General features: G+C 36.7%; 1 protein-coding gene across 10 annotated transcripts in view; it reads left to right on the top strand.

Moving 5' to 3' along the window:
* The window catches only part of LOC124152156 (calcium/calmodulin-dependent 3',5'-cyclic nucleotide phosphodiesterase 1A-like), a 406,387-nt gene that overhangs the window by 189,509 nt on the left and 203,182 nt on the right, over positions 1-13,696 (top strand). The gene's annotated exons all lie outside the window — the stretch shown is intronic.

Consider the following 13,696-nt stretch of genomic DNA (forward strand, 5'->3'; position numbering starts at 1 on the left):
GTTATATGTAGCAGTAAACTTGGTCAATAGTGCTTTAAATACTATGTACACCTGATAATGATAGTTAAGGTTTGGTAACATCTCACAACAGAAAACAAATATACCTTTACAGTTTGTATTTGAATGGGCTATCCAAATGAGAATAAAACCACACATTTAAGATCTATTTTATGTGTTTCAATGTGGTGACTAGGTAGAGTTTAATTACACCATAGATTTAGCACAAATCAGGTGAATCATTCAAATGACCAGTAGACTGTAGCAGAACATATAAAACAATCTATCCTCACCAGTTATTCTTCCCTAATCTCTGTGGGGGAGTTAGCCACCTTTGTGGCAAATGTTTGTTATTTTATTTTATTGTCTGATCTGCTCATGCGTTCCTTAAGAAATCCCACAAAGACAGAGTTACATCCCTTGATGGAACTGTGTCTGATTGTTATGTCCCTTGATGGGTCTGTGTCTGATTGTTATGTCCCTTGATGGGGCTGTGTCTGATTGTTATGTCCCTTGATGGGACTGTGTCTGATTGTTATGTCCCTTGATGGGACTGTGTCTGATTGTTATGTCCCTTGATGGGGCTGTGTCTGATTGTTATGTCCCTTGATGGGGCTGTGTCTCATTGTTACATCCCTTGATGGGTCTGTGTCTGATTGTTACATCCCTTGATGGGACTGTGTCTGATTGTTATGTCCCTTGATGGGACTATGTCTCATTGTTACATCCCTTGATGGGACTGTGTCTGATTGTTATGTCCCTTGATGGGACTGTGTCTGATTGTTATGTCCCTTGATGGGACTGTGTCTGATTGTTATGTCCCTTGATGGGGCTGTGTCTGATTGTTATGTCCCTTGCTGGGGCTGTGTCTCATTGTTACATCCCTTGATGGGTCTGTGTCTGATTGTTACATCCCTTGATGGGACTGTGTCTGATTGTTATGTCCCTTGATGGGACTGTGTCTGATTGTTATGTCCCTTGATGGGACTGTGTCTGATTGTTATGTCCCTTGATGGGGCTGTGTCTCATTGTTACATCCCTTGATGGGTCTGTGTCTGATTGTTATGTCCCTTGATGGGAATATGTCTGATTGTTATGTTCCTTTATGGGACTGTGTCTGATTGTTATGTCCCTTGATGGGACTGTCTGATTGTTATATCCCTTGATGGGTCTGTGTCTAATTGTTATGTCCCTTGATGGGAATATGTCTGATTGTTATGTTCCTTTATGGGACTGTGTCTGATTGTTACATCCCTTGATGGGACTGTCTGATTGTTATGTCCCTTGATGGGTCTGTGTCTGATTGTTATGTCCCTTGATGGGACTGTGTCTGATTGTTATGTCCCTTGATGGGACTGTGTCTGATAGTTATGTCCCTTGATGGGTCTGTGTCTGATTGTTATGTCCCTTGATGGGAATATGTCTCATTGTTGTGTCCCTTGATGGGACTGTGTCTGATTGTTATGTCCCTTGATGGGACTGTGTCTGATTGTTATGTCCCTTGATGGGAATATGTCTCATTGTTGTGTCCCTTGATGGGGCTGTGTCTGATTGTTATGTCCCTTGATGGGACTGTGTCTGATTGTTATGTCCCTTGATGGGGCTGTGTCTGATTGTTATGTCCCTTGATGGGAATATGTCTCATTGTTGTGTCCCTTGATGGGACTGTGTCTGATTGTTGTGTCCCTTGATGGGACTGTGTCTGATTGTTGTGTCCCTTGATGGGACTGTGTCTGATTGTTATGTCCCTTGATGGGGCTGTGTCTGATTGTTGTGTCCCTTGATGGGACTGTGTCTGATTGTTGTGTCCCTTGATGGGACTGTGTCTGATTGTTGTGTCCCTTGATGGGACTGTGTCTGATTGTTATGTCCCTTGATGGGACTGTGTCTGATTGTTATGTCCCTTGATGGGGCTGTGTCTGATTGTTGTGTCCCTTGATGGGACTGTGTCTGATTGTTGTGTCCCTTGATGGGACTGTGTCTGATTGTTATGTCCCTTGATGGAACTGTGTCTGATTGTTATGTCCCTTGATGGGGCTGTCTCATTGTTACATCCCTTGATGGGTCTGTGTCTGATTGTTGTGTCCCTTGATGGGACTGTGTCTGATTGTTGTGTCCCTTGATGGGAATATGTCTCATTGTTATGTCCCTTGATGGGAATATGTCTGATTGTTATGTCCCTTGATGGGGCTGTGTCTGATTGTTATGTCCCTTGATGGGGCTGTATCTGATTGTTATGTCCCTTGATGGGGCTGTGTCTCATTGTTATTTCCTTTGATGGGGCTGTGTCTGATTGTTGTGTCCCTTGATGGGGCTGTGTCTGATTTTATGTCCTACTTTGTGTCACAAATGTGGAAAAAGATCAAGGGTAAACTATTATTTTATAATATATATTTTTCCCCTACCACCAGGATTTTGAACTTGTCTGTATGTAAAACCCAAACACAAATATTGTTGCCCACAAGCTACTAACCTTTTTTAGTGTGTGATCAATCGTTTGTGGGTGAGGATGGCATGGTGAGGGGGTGGTAAAGAATGAGCTCAATTAGATTCTGTCCCAAGACGAAAGCAAAAGATCATAGGAAGGTATATATAAGAAATACTTATTATGGACAGACATAAATAGTTATGCTCAGACAAAGAAAGAGAATATGCTAAATAATATATTCCTATTTTTGTGGAATTATTGAATTATTAAGCTTTTTTATTTACTGTAAGTATGTTTGAAGAAATTTGAAAACAATTTTGTAATGTATGTTTTGCAATCATGTCAGGTTGTTTTGTTCGAACAGTTTCTTTACAGATGCAATTGGCAAACATATGGTCATATTAAATAAATTCGTAGATTTTCATTTACAATTGTTTTTTTTTTTAGATATTTCTATCTCAAACAAACTGAGTGTACATTAACTGGATACTTGTGATTCACGTGAAGCATTAACTTTTGGTAGGACAACATACCTATGTATTTAAGCAAGTCAAGAAAGTAATACACACCACCATTTTCATTGTAGGTATCCAGGGACAACAAAATTATGTGTGTTTGCTAGTGAGGCAGGATGAAAATCTGAATAAAAACATATGTTCATTGGAGAATAATTAATTACATGTTTCTTATGTATTAATTACAATTCTGGACAATTGAAAAAAGAATAAATGTATCCAACAAGGAAATTACTAAGACAGTACATTCACATGACCAGATTTATCCAGAATTCTACCACGAATTTGGAATTTACTCGATTCTGATTGGTCATCAGAGGCTTTTAAATCACAATAAACCCCCCTCTGATTGAAACAGCTGGTTTGACGGCCGCATCACCGCGGAAGCTAATATTCATAGAATAGTACTTTTTTCAGTCATTTTCGGTAGGCATATTTAAATAATTATATCTACAATTACAGGTTACAAAATGCACAGATGCGGTTACTACAATATTCAAAGGACGTGTGGCAATACATCTCGCGCAGAAAACACGACATAAATCTACAAAGGGAATGTATTTACGTTTTGGAGACAACACAGAGGTTGGAATTTTGCCGCTTTTCTATATACCACTGTGACGTCATATCTTTTGCGTCACAATGAGTGATATGACATCATAATGGTGACGCGCGATGTAGAGCGAAAGCCTTGCAAAGCTGGCTTTGTTTTCTTTAGGGATGCCCACCTCATGTTAGCTTACCAAGTTGCCGAGCTTATATGCTTTCAATGCCTGTCATATGTTCGAGTGAAGTATTACAGTGTAAACAAACTGCTTGAGTATATAAAGCAACATATTTTGTTCGGTGATTCCGTAATTCAGATCGATAACCCACTCAAAACACTGGACTCAACCCATGCCACTTCACTCAGTATATTTGTTAACACCAAAGAGTTCGCGTTTTATTTAGTCATGGTAGAATGGAGATAAACATAATACTGTGTTTTCAATCTAGAGCTAGGTTACCTGTACATGTACACCTGTAGGAATGCTGCGCGTTCAGTTCCAAATTCAATTTAGCGCAGTTAAATCTACAGGTAACCTAGCTCTACATTGTAAACATAGTATGCTTATCTTCTAAATATATTCCATCATACCTGTTAGACAATCCAGTGTTCTGTATATTTCACACAGATAGCAATAAGATAGGCAAACATAATCAGGTGTATATCTTTTGTTTGGTGTGTATTTCAAAAGTGACATGTTAAAAAATCCCTGGTCTATGCATTTCAATCAAGATTGTAATTTGTACTTTTACCAAAATTGACATTCTGTTAAGTATCAAAATAAGCGCAGTTGTTGTACATTGCGGTGCAGTGGTGACATGTACACGATAATGATGTGATGGTCATCGGGTGATCCACCATTTGGTAATGTACTACAGGAGTGAGTCAGAGAACAGGGTAATTAAGCTCGCCAAATTTGTATCAATGTCGATGCCGATGCCGATTTCACATAAGTGTTGCTGATAGACACGGACATTCTGACACAATACCAAATGAGATAGGACATCAAAATGGAATTTCTCTGACTTTGCCCTCAAAATCATATTCGGCGAAGAGTCAATTTATAAATATGGATCTGCAGCGTATTATAGACAAAGCTGATTGGTCGTTTGCGGGAGATTCCAGCCGTCGCCCAGGTTAGATTGCAACTGGTTGAGGTGTCACCATCGAAATGAGATAATTAGTCCTAAGATAATTTTTGTCTTCAGAGAAATCTGTCATTTGTTAAAAGCAGAAACTAATAGATACAATTTGTACTGGTATGAAAGTGGGCCCACTGCATGTGTGAAGTCTGGAACAAGTTCTTCTTGACATGCCAGGCGCACATGCAGAGAGTAATTCTATCCGGCATTACCATTATTCGGGGATTTTGTGTTTTCCAAACTCAGGAAATTTATGCAAACGTCGACAAAGAAAAGCGTCAATCAGGCGGCAGATTGCTAAAATAGCGATCAAGTGATTGTCCACACTTTAAGCCAACGAACGGCGGGCTTGTTTGCCAAATAAAGGTTGCGCTATCTCTATGGTAATTCTCCAATTGAACAATCATATCATGCAATCAATTACAACGGATGATTTCAGTTCCCAATTTTTTGTCCGATTTTGTCTGAGAATAGGGCTTTGGATCTAATGAATACTGCCCTTGCTTGTTTCACGACCCTGCACTCTCATCATTGGACCTGACATATCATAGCATGAGCAAGTAATGGGTCATTTTGTTATAGTTTTGAGGGGTGTCAGGTGTGGTCAAGCTTGCCCAATATTCTCTAGCCCATTCACAGGTTAAGATATAAAGTGGCAAAGACCAAGGAAGCTTTGGTCAATAATGATATTTTATGTGAAAACATACCTGTTGAGAAATATTTTTAATTATCTTTATATTTTATTTTGCTGGGTCCATGTGATATTTTAGAAAATGGAACAACTTATAATCTTTGATTATTTATGTTTGGGGATTGAGGGTAATATTTTTCAGTAATATTTTATCATTTAGAAAATATTACCCAATTTACAAACTGATTGGATGTAATCTATTCTGTTTCAAATGTAATTGGGAAATACCATCATGCTGAGAAGGATGGGAATTATGAGAGGAATTTTAGATAAATTTACCGCCTACTTTTCAAGTAACATTTTGCTGGAATTAATGGATTTGTTTGCATGTCAATCAAGTCTGTATAATCATATTGATTGGTTAAGTCACATTACCATATAATATTTTTTTATTATATATATCCAAACTAAAAATAATTGTCACTTTTTCTTGACGTTTTGATTATCACAGAAAATTGTTGAATATAATGAAGCACTGACATGATGCAAAACTATGTATAATGCAGTTTGCCATTTCAGTGATGGTGCTGCTTAACAAATCTGATTCAAATCATGGAATTTGATTCATATCCTTGAAAAATAAATTTGAACAATTCAGAATATATTCCTGCTGTATTTTCATTAGATGGAATTTCAGTGTACTTGGAAGACCATATGAAGGGTGATTTGTTTGTGAGATAGTTTTGACATGACACTGCACTATATCTTGTTTCATCCCTGCTGTATTTAGAAGGTTTACTGTATTATATTGATTTTTTGATACTGAATCAGCGTTGACCTTTAGCTAGGTCTTCTCTCGCTATGTATGGTGTACATTAATTGAAACAAGGAACCAAGTCGGCCATATTGATTGTGGAGGTATCGGCTAAAAATATGTGCACAATAATGAAAATGTCGGAAATATTCAAAATAAACTATAGGCTTGATGACCAATGAGAAGGGGTTGTTATTTCAGGCCTCATTATCTTTGGACCAAAATTTGCGATCTTTGCCTCATTAACCACCTGCCTTTGTCATATTTTCCAATTTATGAAGAACATCTTGTATGATTGGTTTGGGTTGATCGTTATGGTATGACAGATACAGCTGCGAAGTGGAGATGATGGTGTTCACTTTTTAGTATGATATCCTTTGATATACCTTTCAAAATTGGGAAATAGTTTTATTGTTTAAAGTCGAACAACTTTGCTTTAAGACTTCAGCAGTGAAGATGACTTTGCAAGGGCAAACTTCAAGGTGAATGATGCTGATGCTGAGTTTTGGAATAAAGCTATCATAGAATATCATGACAGCATTGTTTTATATATTTAGGGATTGACCATTTGATATTTGCAGGGCCTGGGATTTTAGTGAAAAAATTGAATTGTCCATGAAAATTCTTGAAAAATAAGATTGTTTCAGACCTCTTACAAAAATAAATAAATTGCCTGCCACAAAATTACATTGTTGCAAAGTGTTTTTCTTCAAGAAAATTCAGGCTCATAGTTTTAAATAAAAACATATCTGGTTTTGTGGCTGAAGCTGAAAAAATATCTTATCTCGATACAAAATATCAAATTGTCAGTCCTTTATACTGTGTAAGTCAGAAATGATTAAATATGATATACTGCAACTAAAACTATAAATACTACTGACGCTGACCATGAACACTAGAATATTAGAGTCCATGAGCTGACCAAACAAGAGATATGAGCATGTTATGAGCAAATCTTTTTTAGCTTCTTCATTTCAAACATCCTTTGCAATATTCAGTCTGAAACTGATAATAGTGTTATTTAGAAATGCTTCTCAGGACTTTAATCAAAGCATCCAAATAAAGACTGAAATCACCTGTCTGACATTGATCATCCAAGCAAATTGGTGTCATCCAGTAATTGCTCTCAGAAGTTTGAGGACATTTTTAACATAACGTCTATGCCATCATATATTGAAAACTGTATTTTGACCCAAGCATATTTAGACTTCCATGCTGTGGCACTGATTCTTGGTTCAATGCCAGCATCAGCCCAGGTTGGACCATGATTGTGGTTTCACCAAAGTGTTAAACATCGATGACCTGCATCAGTTTGAGATTTCCTCTTGGGATCATTATCGTTTTTTTGAAGCAACAAGAAATCTGTTATTGCAACTAATATCATTATTACTACTAATCTCATTGTGACAATTTGTCATTGTCTCTAATGCTAGTATTAGCTTATTGAATGATTTAAGAAGATAACAAATATTGCTTTAAGCATTGCTATATACACACAGATGTGTGAGTTAAGTGGTATTAATATGCTAGAAACAGCCAACTCAGATGGCATTAGCAGTGCTAATAGATATATCACCATAGGCTAAGTGTTGTTTTCTTTCCCTTTCAATACGAATGAGTTGTCATGACTGGTTTGTATATACATAAGGATGGGATATATGTGGAAAATAAAGACAGTATTGTTGTAAGAATAGCTAGCCCAAGAGGCATATAACATTGTCATGCACATACATGACTTGTCACCATAGAAACTTCCCTCTGGAACCATATATCTAAAGATTGCCTCAGTATGTATAGAGACAAAGTGGAAAAAGAATTCTGCTCATATGCCAAAGACCATGTACAATTCCTTTTTGATTGGCACTTGTCTTGTTTTCCCATGTTGGGATATTAATTGTTGGAGTAAATGTGAAATAATTTTAAACATACCGTCTCAAAAGTCAAATCTTTCTACTTCTGATATGATTAATGGGCATGATACATACTTCAGGGTTCTTTCTTAACAAGTGAACTTTGCCTTAGTGGTTTTAGCCAGTCTCAGCACAAAACGATGTCCACACAAAGTCATCTTAGCACAATGCACCTCATAGTCTTGGTTTTCAAAGCACGGAGTGACCCCAGCCTTAGTAATCTTATACTTGATAATCTTATACTTAGCAATTATACCACAAAGCAACCTCCGCTTTGGAATCTTTGCCTTAGTGTTCTTAGCACCAAGCAGTCTTTGCGTTAGCAATCTTAGTACAGGAATTATAAGAACAGTGATAGAATCACAGAATATTGTGGTGATTAATTAACAAAGATTGCAGCATGTGTGCTTATAGTTCAAAGTGAAAACAACCTATTCCGCTATTAAGGAATATTACTTAATGCAATGGCCTTTTCCTAGCAATATATACCATCATTGAGTTTTGATCATGTGGTTACAATCTCCTTAAGAAATGAGAACAGATGACTGCGTGCAGTTATATTTTAGCAGTGACCTTGGTCAATAGCGCTATAAATACACATCTGCACATATATTTCTTTCAGTTTGTGCTTGTAATGTACACACACTGCTAAATATAGTCACTCACAGTCACCTGACTGCTGATCCTCAGTCAGATTGTAAGCACATGATCAAAATTCAGTGATGTTTAGCAAAATGGACATTTCTTGAAAAGCTCACTTTGCAAATTTTGTCATTACTGTAAGTAATATTCTTTTTCGGCAGAATGGCTTGTTTTCCTTTTATAATTATTAGCACCAATGCAGTTATCTTCGTTACTTAATCATCGCACTGTTTCATTATTCTATTTCAAATGGCAAGGTCTAAAATATCTTTCTGTGGAATAGGACTTAGAACCTATGTCAAAACACTTTCCACCATAACTTATCAATTATTCCTGTTGTGTTTCCAGAAATAGGCATACTTTGGTATGCATACTAAAACCATCCATGGTGTTAGTTTCTCGCCAGGCTGACAGTTCATGGGTATGGTCAAATACATTAACTGTGCAAGGTGATAATGGTCAGTTAAAGATCTTGGTGAATGCCCACGTCATTCTCTGTGACAGCCAGACCCACGTATATAGCCAGTGTTTGGGAATGAATGGGAAGTTTCCAAATTATTGGCGTATATAGCAGCCCTCCTTTCAGGTGCAGGTCATACCCTGTGCTTTGTAATAGATCCATGTTTTCATAAGTATACCAATAATGATAAGCCTGTTTGTGTATCAACCCCATGCTTCTGTGGTTGTTGTCACAAGCAAGTTCAGTAACAATATTGCTGTGGAATTGATAGCAGGGTCATAAACACAGTTGGTCGTCAATTTCGGAAGACATGTACATGGCGATGAAACTGTCAGGTATATTTCATTTTTGTTTGTTAAATCTGTCAGCTGGTTCTGTCATGAAACTTTTTTTGTTTTGATGAAAGAACAAGTGATAGATTCATGTTTATTTACACTTAAAGGTAAATGTGACAGGCTGTACAGGTTTTCATGGAACCTTTTGTAACTGACTTGTTTTGAAGATCGATATTTCAGATGACATCAAGCCTTTATTTAATCACACTGAAAATTTACTTTCTGAGGTAATATTAAGCTTTCATAGCAGATTGGAGCCGTTGAAAGAAATTTTATCATGATCATATGTTACCTGTACCAAGTATTATCATAATCATGTTGATGTTTACATTGTTTTCTTATCTTTTTCAGGTAAGTAACATCAATTAATGGTCTTTCCTCCTGTCAACAAGAATCATGTATGTATTTGTTTTTATTATCTATAGATAGGAATATAAGAGAGATCACGTTTCTTAGATTCAGGGTCCTTCCTGCCCCCTCAAACACCATGGAACTGAGGGTGCCTCAAAGAATTCCCTTGGGGTTCTAAAACTATGTTCAGAAATGACATAACCAAACAGTTCTTTACAGTCTTTACTCTTCTTCACACACGTACACCCAGACTTACTCATTGTCTCTTGTATTCCTATTGACCTTGTATACAGACTGCAACATTGCACCAAATTAAGTTTATTTTGTTCAGCCAGGCCAATATTATTTATTGTTAGACATATTTTCTAGGTAATAGCATTAGAGTCAATTACAAAATAATTTAAATACTGTTCAAAGGGGCATTAAACCCATCTTATTTGTTCCAACATGGCATGTAGACAAAACATGTATTCATTTGAATCTACATCATTGAAATGAAAAACTATGGTGAGACCTTCGAACATTGTATGATGAGAAACTATGATACATGACAAAGATGGAAGTAAGCAGTCTGAAGAAAGCAGTCAGTAAGAAGTCTGTTGAAATGCATTTATATCTGTGTGCATGATGTGATTGTCTCAGTTTCCTGAGCCTACATTTATAGTAGAAACTACTTGGTAGTAAGTTTGCATGATGTGACTACCAGATATAGGGATTATTAAAGTGCAAAGTGCAAGTATAATCTAATCTCGACGTCCTTATCAACTTTTATTACCACGTGAGGCCGAGAGGTGATACAGCAGCAGTGGTAGAGTTGCCACTAGGAAATGGGTCATGCTGCCGGTGCAGCAGCCATGTTTTACCTGCACATCCATGTGGCAGAGTTCCACAGTGGCGGCCATCAAGGAAGTTGTAAAACATATTTGGAAGAGTGGGTACTGCTTCAGTGGATTTTGAAGGCTTCAGAGAGCTTGTGATTCCAAATTTTTTATCTTTGGAATAAACTTTACAGATGTTTGGGAAATAATTATGACAGAATTTGATTTTTCTGCTTTGAAATGTTTTCGTGCCAAAACAATATTTAAACATTTTTTTATTGTTTAATTGCATATTTCAGTTAATGGTTTTCTCAAAAGGGTGTTAATTCAAATGATTTTCTTGTTAAAGGAGCCTCCTGATTTTGATGTTTTCAGAACAGAAATTCCTGCAATTAGTCATACTACATGCTGTAGTATTGCAGATTACTGAACCAGTTAGTGTGCTTACAGCTAATGCAGTTAAAGCAGATAACTATCTAAGAAATATGAAGCTTACCAGTTAGTATTATGAGTCCATTAACCAGTTCATGATAATTCATTTAACCACAAAGATAATTAGATAACTGCAGTAAAACGTACCTACCTGAGACAAAATGTCCTTAACTAGTTTGTAATGAATCAGGTAACATTGTATGTGGAATATGTAACAGTTTGTACTTGAAGTGTCAACAGATTTGTTTATTATGAACCTTATAGAATGTTTGTTAGTCCTGCACATAGGTTTTTTACACTAGAAGCCCAGGCAAGTCTAGATCAAACAAACCAAGTCTAATTTGCTTGATTCCACAAACAGTGAAAACAGCAGAAGAGGAAAGGTTCTTTCGAAGAAATAGTTTTATTTTTTTAAAGACATGTTTTCATTGACTAAGTGTTAGTCTAAATGTCAGTCTATATCTTCAGGATCATACATCATTAAAAATATATTTTCTTTCAGAAACTTTGATAATATTAATGAATCACTATTCATGTTTTTTCTGTATATCAAATTTCTGCTTTAAATGTCATGATGTATCTTCCATTTATTGATTTATGATATTTCTTAAACTCATATTCTGTAAGACAAATGAAGAAATTGATGATGCAATCTTTGCCCTCTTGGCAATTTGTGGGAGCACTGAAGCCCTTTTGTAAGACTTCATCTATTGAGAGGCAGACAGAATGATCGACAGAGAAAAACGTTTCCTGAGTAACATGTTTACGATGATCATGTTGCCCTCTATATTTTCATCATTTTGCAGCTATGTGAAGGACTGATAATTATCCTGCAAAAAGTGCCTTGGTGCTATGGCTGTGTTAATTGCAAATCAATAAGGGCTGTTTGGATATCAAGATCGGGCTGTTCGGAGCCATAGAGGAAATATAGCCCCCATCGTCAACCTCTAAACAATGATATCTAGTAAAATGGCGTCGTGTTGAGTACGAATCGGCAGTGATCATGTGTTTGTTGAACACAAGATGCTTTTGTCAATACAAAGACACCGAAGAAGTTGACAAGTGTCTTAGAAGTTGCAAATTTCAACAGCGACAATTGTTGGACACGGACATTTGAATCAGATACTGTTTGCCTGAAGCTTCTCAACATTTGTGAATTATCGCCCTCTGAATTGACAGATATAGTTAGCGGAATGTTATACCATTTGAGTGATAATTAACTGAAGGCTGTGTTTATCGATTTAGAAAGTGTTGAGTAAAGAATACTTGTAACAGGTACCATGCTTTATCATTTGTTTCATAGTATGTTTGTATGGTTTCCATATATGTTTATAAATAATCCTGAAACAAACTTCACCTGTGAAGATCTTGGTTAGAATAGGTCTTCAGCAAACCGTAAAAAGTGACTATGCTTGTCGTAAGAGGTGACTTACGGTATCAGGTGGTCAGGATGTTGTTGATGCATGTCACCATATCCCAAATCAGTAGATCGATGCTCATGATGTCAATTACTGGATTGTCTGGTACAGACTCAATTATTATAGAATGCTGTCACATAGCTTGAACATTGCTGAGTGCGGCGTTAAACAACAAACAAACAAACAAAAAGAAACAAAATTCACATAATACACATTTGTCATTATTAAATGTTATTCTTAGTTTGAACAAATATTTTTAATGAATTTAAATGTCAATTTTAGATTTCAATGATAAATAATACACTTACAGGAATTTTTTTTAAATTAAGAAAAATGAACACTTGAGCACCATCAATGGTTCATCCTAGTTCCCCTCATCAGTATCATTCTCATCATGCTTTGAGCCTCGTCCTTCAGAAACCCTACTTGACCATGTACTGGTAATGCCAACACAAATAGTCTTTTTCCAAGCAAGGCCCTATTATACAATGGTTAGTATCAACATGAAGCTGAATACGCCTCGCAATCACCTTCGTAGTTCTCTTCAGTCCTACTTAATCTGTAGAAAATGGATGTACAATCTTGTTGAGGCTTGCATCATTGATTTTGAATTCATCGAGCACCAAACAGTTATTTTATGGCCGCCTCTGGCTCCATTTGGGAAATCAGATGATCACCCTTGACGTTACGAATATTAACCTCGTCTAAATATAGTCCTCCGTCCATAAGATTTACTGCTTTCGTAAATCTGGATACCATTTGGTAATGATCTTGTTGTGTTTAATCCATCTTTAAGAAGTATTTCGGTGCTAAAGTTGTATAACAGTATTGAGATGTATTGTGATAGTGAAGAAATACTTATTTAGCATCAGGACAGATCTTGATTTACATTACTTGATTTAGATAGCTTTGAACTCCCAGCGTGCTTTGATGTTGGTCCACATTGTTATATGATTCTATTATTGAGTAATGCCTCGAGAACCATTTACTTGGATCTGTTTTGTTGGTGTTCTTGACTGCTGGTCCTTAGTGTGTATTGTGAGACAGAATATCTGCATCATTCCCTTGTGGGTGCCAGGACAAGCAACTGAAATGTGGAACAGTAGGTGGCCACAATAACTCTGTGACCTGACTGTGTGTCATTGATTGTTGCCTGACACATGGAGCAGTGCTTGCTTGCATTGTTGACCTCAAGTTTCAGATTCGCTTGCTGCTGTAATACTCACTGTTACAAGGTGTTATCTGGCTGAATGTGT

This window comes from Haliotis rufescens, unplaced genomic scaffold (genome assembly GCF_023055435.1).
Source record: "Haliotis rufescens isolate VD_foot unplaced genomic scaffold, xgHalRufe1.0.p SCAF_4, whole genome shotgun sequence".
NCBI classification, from domain to species: Eukaryota; Metazoa; Mollusca; class Gastropoda; order Lepetellida; family Haliotidae; genus Haliotis; species Haliotis rufescens.